This window comes from Triticum urartu, chromosome 7A, assembly GCF_056163025.1.
Source record: "Triticum urartu cultivar PI428250 chromosome 7A, HENAU_Tu73, whole genome shotgun sequence".
NCBI classification, from domain to species: Eukaryota; Viridiplantae; Streptophyta; class Magnoliopsida; order Poales; family Poaceae; genus Triticum; species Triticum urartu.
In genome coordinates this window covers 583,511,195-583,518,964 of record NC_141879.1, presented here as the reverse complement: position 1 = coordinate 583,518,964, position 7,770 = coordinate 583,511,195, and the positions used below count along the sequence as shown (strand labels likewise).

At 41.0% G+C, this 7,770-nt stretch overlaps 1 long non-coding RNA gene across 3 annotated transcripts; it reads left to right on the top strand.

Moving 5' to 3' along the window:
- Positions 1-1,076: 1,076 nt before the first annotated feature.
- LOC125520757 (uncharacterized) lies at positions 1,077-4,568 on the top strand. Of its 3 annotated transcripts, none has more exons than XR_007288809.2 (4): positions 1,077-2,260; positions 2,343-2,374; positions 2,466-3,642; positions 3,791-4,568. It is a non-coding gene; the product is annotated as an uncharacterized LOC125520757 (long non-coding RNA). The 3 variants fall into 3 exon arrangements; XR_007288810.2 differs by having other exon boundaries at positions 2,466-3,905; positions 3,999-4,568; XR_007288807.2 differs by having other exon boundaries at positions 2,466-4,568.
- The last annotated feature ends 3,202 nt before the right edge of the window (positions 4,569-7,770 follow it).

Here is a 7,770-nt window from a genome sequence, read left to right as displayed (position 1 = left end):
TGTTTCTCAACGACCAAATATTTCTTCTTTTGCTACTGAGTGAATCATCAGTTTTGTTTTGTTATGGCTACAAGCACTCCTGGCATCAGAAGATGGCTATATTGGCGAAAAGACTAGTGGTCTGTGTTTCACTTTTGGACATCTATGTGAGCAGCTTCCTCCTGCTTTCATTTATCAGCTCACAACACATGGTTGGTGTTTGTGTGATTACTCAAGTTACAGTGATGTATTACATTAGGATCAAATAGCTAAAGTTTAAATACTCATAGGTGGACATTGCTGTCAATTTTTAAGCTTTCACTGCAAACGTGATAAAATTCATATTGTACCCACTATGATTCCCCTGACTCATATTCATATTTCTAATTTCATGGATAAAAGTAGGCATGACATAATATGTCTTGTTCATTGTAACATTTTTTAGGCAGGCATTTATTCTTTTAGATAGTTGTTGTATTTTAGGAGGGTGTGGGATACTTTCCCCCATTTAACTAGCTTACAGAATATTTTTTTATTTATGTCTCAATTTAACCAAAAATTTTCTACCATAAAGGCATGGCATAATTTCATTGTAACAATTCTTCAGGTAGATATTTACCGGTTTAGATGTGTTCTGTTCTTTTAGAAGAGTGTGAGGATAATTTATTTTGTTGTGACAAACAGGAGGAGTTTGCGGAACCAGCGTGCTAGAATGTGATGGTCAAACTCATCGCCTGTGATTCATGCTCGTCGTGAAAGGTGGACAATGTGACCACGAGTGGCAACGAGTGCGATAACCCGGGTGGGTTGCTTGGACCATGCGAGGATTTGTTTTCCCCGTTGCAACGCACGGGCATATGTGCTAGTAATAATAATAAAGCACGGATTGAGTCTTTGGGTTTACCATCGCGGCGTTTTTTCAAAAACGTGTCTGTGATTTAGGGTAATACAACCCGCAGTCCACGGTTAAGTGAAAAACGTTTCGTTCGGCATGTTTTTCAGAAAAACACCTCATATTTTACATAATCAGCCCGCAGTCCACGATTAAGTGAAAGACGTTTCGTTCGGCATGTTTTTAAGAAAAACATCTCATATTTTACATAATCAGCCCGCAGTCCATCAACATCTGTTCCGAGCGAGATGGGGTCACGATCCAGACAACGCTGGGCGCGGTGGCGGCGATCTCCGGCCAGATCCGGTCGAGGAGTCGAGGCAGGTCCGGATCCTGTTCAGGGGACGGTGTGGAGGCGATCTACGAAGCGCGGGAGGAGGTCAGGCGGCGGGGCTTGAACTCCAAGTTCATGGCGGCGGCGTTCCTCACCGGTTCCGACCGAGATGGGGAGCTCTGGCGGAGTCTCTCCAGGATACGGTGGCCCTGCACCTGTGAGGGACAGAGGGGAGGAGAGGACGCGAGAAGCGGCGTGAAAGTTCTGGTGGTGCCCGTCTCCTGCAACAGCTCTCTTGAGTACGGTCAGAGAGAGAGAGAGAGAGATGAGAGAGAGCCGGGAGGAAGAAGGAAAGGAAGGAGACTTCAGGAAGGGGCGGCGGGATCCTGCGGGGCTGGGTTGGAGCCCCGGTGGTAGCTTGCTCCGGTGGTGCTACTGCTGCTGCTGGACGACAGCCGATGGGACAAGGCCTAGGTAAGAGGAAAAACATGTGCTGCATTGACACATTTGATGCAGAGCAGCCACTGTAAGTTCCTCTCCCTTCTCTAATTAGTATTGAGATTCCATTGATATTTGATGGAGAGCAGCCACCAAAAGTTCCTCTTTTGATGCACCGAAAACATCTCTCTCTAATTTATTCTCAGCTACAAAATGACATGTATATATGCTACTTACTAATGTGATGGATAATGCATGTGGATTGATTCATGAATTAGCAAAATATTTCATTTGAGATGTGCTAGAGAACGGTTTTGATCTAACTGAATAATACGAAGTATTTTAGTTTTGATGGTAATAGACGAGCAACTTTAGTTGTATTTGGTTTCAGTTTTTGTTTTCAGTATATGTTGGTCAGGATTCAACTTTGTTTATGTCCATGTTTTGCTGGTATAATGCATCATCAAGCTTTCTTTTTGTATGATGATATTGTGTAAATCAGCATATGGATGTGGAAAATATTCTTAGCGGCATTAGCCTAGACAAGGATGTTGATGGTTAATGGTTTACATCCCTTAAACATTGGTAATGTTGCCCTTAGAAGCTGGAAACCTGTGATTGTTTCTTGCGCTACAATATGGATTTATCTCATGGAAAGCACGCGTGGTGAAAGAAAGGTATTAGCCAATCCTACAAGTTTTGGTTTATTTTTCGGATAGTCCTTTTTGACTGATTAATCATGTGTGACGTTTCATGCAGTGATCTGTCCTAACCAGGAAGACAACGCTGAGGTAGTACAGGTTACATCTATGTTCAGAGATGAGGCTAAGATAAAAGATGCTCACAGTTTGTTCATAATTTGATTTGATGAGGAATCCATAGGGTGGCGGATGTTTGCTATGAGGTGGTGTATGTACGTGCTGCACCTCATGGCCGTGGCCTGCTTCCTGCAAGCCAATTTACTGCTTCTTCCGAGGTCATATAGTGATGCTATGGCACTGAGAATCTGGAGGTTAGTAATTCTATTCTATTCTTCTCTATTAAGAACAGTGTTATTTTTCATGATTTAGTGACTGATGAGTGCTAATAAATTAATTCAATCATATTGGGCCATCTGTTATAGAGCTAAACGAACCATCTGAAGTGGGATGCATTGCATTTTCCCAACAGAATTTACAGTAGCACCAAGAAGGGTTGTGTCCATCATCCTCATCATGTCCGATCTAGGCCGCCGGAGCACCAAGTCGCTGGCCTATTCTAACAAGTCCAGGCCCTCGAGGCAGCCCTTCTCGCCGTGGAAGGAGACCCTGATCTGTAGGAACGCCGGGTATGGTCCCGTAATTAACAACAAGACTCTCCTCTGTCCATCCGCATAACTCCCATGAAGAAAAATCTCTAAACTCCAGTCACCACCTTTATGTCGATCTAAGCGGTGGAGAGTTTGGTATGGTGGCAAATCAAGCAACTGCAGATGGAGTCATTCCATGTTACTGCATTGAGTTAGCATACGCGGCATGGATGATAGATCAAACCCAAGTGATTTGGATTCTCATGTTGGCTGCCTTCTCACAGTCGTGAACATCCGTGAGTGAATTTGGTTATTTAGAACAAAATCTAAGACTTGACCAAATGAAATTGGTATTTTGTTGAACTGAACGACACACATATTGCCTAACCGTAATTATGTTACCTATCACGACCTCATGTGCTCCTGAAGCAAGCTGATGTGTGTTGTGTGTACACGTTGTACACTGAATTGTTCATGCGAAAAGATACAGCAGTAGATACAATCTACGCCATGGAGCCGCTGGTGGGGCTCGACGAGGACGAGCGCTAGAAGGAGGTGTGCATGATGCCCAAACGTGGTGTCGAGGCCTTCCACATCCGCACCCAAGCTGCGTCACTACCAAGCTGCTACAAGCATACAGGGCCTTCCGTGTTCAAGCTGAAAAGGCAAGAAGATCTCATTATTAACATGGATAAAAAAGGTGGAACGTCTTCTTCAGTAGAATTACACAATGGTTGGCTGAAGCTTTGGAGTGCTAAAGTTCCAAGAAAGGTAAAAATCCATCTTTGGTGTATTTATTTTCAGAGAATTTATGTTGGAGATGAGCTTAAGAGAAGAAAGTATATAGATATGGTAAGTTGTCCTTACTGCTTCAAGGGGGAAGCATTTATCACTGCTTTTGGGGTTGTATTTATGTCAGATTCCTGGAGGAAGCTGTTAGTAATTTGCGATTTCTCGTGATCTAAAATTGTCGATCGGAAATTTTCTTCATCGAAGCCCATTCCAATCGCCAACAATTCTGTTTGCACGCTCAGGTTTGTGCTTTTCTATGGTGATTTATTGAACATACTTTGGCTTATGATCCCCTTTGACGTACACTTGTGCCCTCCACTACACATTATTTTCAGTTTGCCAAATACTGTAGTAGGTAATGAACTACAGAAAGCGGATTGTTGAGTTTGCCAAGCATAATGGCACACCTAATTTTGGCAAATCACCTGAAGAGTATTTCAAGCAAAGATGCTTTGAGATTTTCACATGACTATATGAGGTTACCATAAACTCCTGTATTGCCACAATAGCTTCTTTTAAGGCAATAGGGAATTGTCTTTTTTTTGTATCAGGTAAATAGTTCCTTTCTCACACTTTTTTCAGACCGAGATCGTGTGCTGCTGCTGTGTGGTGTTCTATTTCTGCTGTATTTTTTTTTTTTGCTTTTTTGGGGGGCTTCTTCTCATTCTTCTTTGGCACCTACGCTCTGCTTGGGGAAACTTTGTACATGGCAATACATAGATTGTAATTGAGATTTGGAGCAATTTTGTTCGTTTTCCTTTGTACTGATGTTGCCATTATTTGTGCGATGATGCCATTATATTGTACAAAGGGAAGAGACAGTTAGAGAGATGGATAGAAATTACTAGCTACTGTATTTGTGTTGTAATTGTTTATTATTAAAGCTTATTGTTTATTGGTTGTTATTGCAGATTGTTGTGATATAAAGTCAATTTTGATTATTTCAAACTAATGTCAGGTTGAATAATTTGAACTAGACTACAACATGTTGATCTCGATGAGTTTGAACATGATTAACATGATTGTGCAATTATTAGTGAGTAAAACAGGTGGGTGAGGTATTTTTACTTCCGGTGGATGTTGTCATGCCGCGTTCATGGGCGTGTTAGTGGACACATCAATTTTTCCCCGTAGCAACGCACAGGCATATGTGCTAGTAAGTTAAAAACAAAGTAACGCCTTAAACAAGATGACATGATGTAGAGGGATAGACTCGTGCAATATGAAGAAAACCCTATCTTTTTATCCTTAATGGCAACAATACAATACATGCATTGCTGCCCTTACTGTCACCGGGAAAGGACACCGCTAGATTGAACCCAAAGCTAAGCACTTCTCCCATTGCAAGAAAGCTCAATCTAGTAGGCCAAATCAAACTGATAATTCGAAGAGACTTGCAAAGATAACCAATCATACATAAAAGAATTCAGAGAAGATTCAAATATTATTCATAGATAGACTTGATCATAAACCCACAATTGATCGATCTCAACAAACACACCGCAAAAAGAAGATTACATCGAATAGATCTCCATAAGAGAGGGGGAGAACACTGTATTGAGATTCAAAAAGAGAGAAGAAGCCATCTAGGTACGAACTATGGACCCATAGGTCTGAAGTGAATTACTCACACTTCATCGGAGAGGCTATGGTGTTGATGTAGAAGCCCTCCGTGATCGATGCCCCCTCTGGCGGAGCTCCGGAACAGGCCCTAAGATGGGATCTCGTGGATACAGAAAGTTACGGCGGTGGAATTAGGGTTTTTGCTCCGTATCTGATCATTTGGGGGTACGTGGATATATATAGGAGGAAGAAGTACGTCGGTGGAGCAACAGGGGGCCCACGAGGGTGGGGGCGCGCCTGGTAGGGTAGGGCGCACCCCCTACCTCGTGGCCTCCTGTTACGTGCCTTGACGTAGGGTCCAAGTCTCCTGAGTTGTATTCGGTGAGAAAATCACGTTCCTGAAGGTTTCATTCCGTTTGGACTCCGTTTGATATTCCTTTTCTTTGAAACCCTAAAACAGGCAAAAAAACAATTCTGGGCTGGGCCTCCGGTTAATAGGTTAGTCCCAAAAATAATATAAAAGTGGATAATAAAGCCCAATAATGTCCAAAACAGTAGATAATATAGCATGGAGCAATCAAAAATTATAGATACGTTGGAGACGTATCAAGCATCCCCAAGCTTAATTCCTGCTCGTCCTCGAGTAGGTAAATGATAAAAATAGAATTTTTGATGCGGAGTGCTACTTGGCACAATTTTAATGTAATTCTTCTTAATTATGGTATGAATATTCAGATCCGAAAGATTCAAGACAAAAGTTCATATTGACATAAAAATGATAATACTTCAAGCATACTAACAAAGCAATTATGTCTTCTCAAAATAACATGGCTAAAGAAAGTTATCCCTACAAAATCATATAGTCTGACTATGCTCCATCTTCACCACACAAAATATTTAAATCATGCACAACCCCGATGACAAGCCAAGCAATTGTTTCATACTTTTGACATTCTCAAAACTTTTTCAATCTTCACGCAATACATGAGCGTGAGCCATGGATATAGCACTATAGGTGGAATAGAGTGATGGTCGTGGAGAAGACAAAAAGGGAGAAGATAGTCTCACATCAACTAGGCGTATCAACGGGCTATGGAGATGCCCATCAATAGATATCAATGTGAGTGAGTAGGGATTGCCATGCAATAGATGCACTACAGCTATAAGTATATGAAAGCTCAAAAAGAAACTAAGTGAGTGTGCAGCCAACTTGCTTGCTCATGAAGACCTAGGGCAATTTGAGGAAGCCCATCATTGGAATATACAAGCCAAGTTCTATAATGAAAGATTCCCATTAGTATATGAAAGTGATAACATGAGAGACTCTCTACTATGAAGATCATGGTGCTACTTTGAAGCACAAGTGTGGTAAAAGGATAGTAACATTGTCCCTTCTCTCTTTTTCTCTCATTTTTTTATTTTTTTATTTGGGCCTTTTCTCTTTTTTATGGCCTCTTTTCTTTCTCCTTTTTTTTTCGTCTGAAGTCTCATCCCGACTTGTGGGGGAATCATAGTCTCCATCATCCTTTCCTCACTTGGGACAATGCTCTAATAATGATGATCATCACACTTTTATTTTTCTTACAACTCAACAATTACAACTCGATACTTAGAACAAAATATGACTCTATATGAATGCCTCCGGCGGTGTACCGGGATATGCAATGATGCATGAGTGACATGTATGAAATGATTATGAATGGTGGCTTTGCCACAAATACTATGTCAACTACATGATCATGCTAAGCAAATATGACAATGATGGAGTGTGTCATAAACGGAACGGTGGAAAGTTGCATGGCAATATATCTCGGAATGGCTATGGAAATGCCATAATAGGTAGGTATGGTGGCTGTTTTGAGGAAGGTATATGGTGGGTGTATGATACCGGCGAAAGGTGCGCGGTATTAGTGAGGCTAGCAAAGGTGGAAGGGTGAGAGTGCGTATAATCCATGGACTCAACATTAGTCATAAAGAACTCATATACTTATTGAAAAAATCTACAAGTTATCAAAGCAAAGTATTACGCGCATGCTCCTAGAGGGATAGATTGGTAGGAAAAGACCATCGCTCGTCCTCGACCGCCACTCATAAGGAAGACAATCAATAAATAAATCATGCTCCGACTTCATCACATAACGGTTCACCATACGTGCATGCTACGGGAATCACAAGCTTCAACACAAGTATTTCTCAAATTCACAACTACTCAACCAGCATGACTTTAATATCACCATCTCCATATCTTAAAACAATTATCAAGTATCAAACTTATCATAATATTCAACACACTCATAAGAGAGTTGTATTATTAATCTTGCATACCAAGCATATTAGGATTTTAAGCAAATTACCATGCTATTAAGACTCTCAAAATAATCTAAGTGAAGCATGATAGATCAATAGTTTCTATAAAACAAATCCACCACCGTGCTCTAAAAGATATAAGTGAAGTACTAGAGCAAAATTATATAACTCAAAAGATATAAGCGAAGCACATAGAGTATTCTAACAAATTCCAAATCATATATGGCTCTCTCAAAA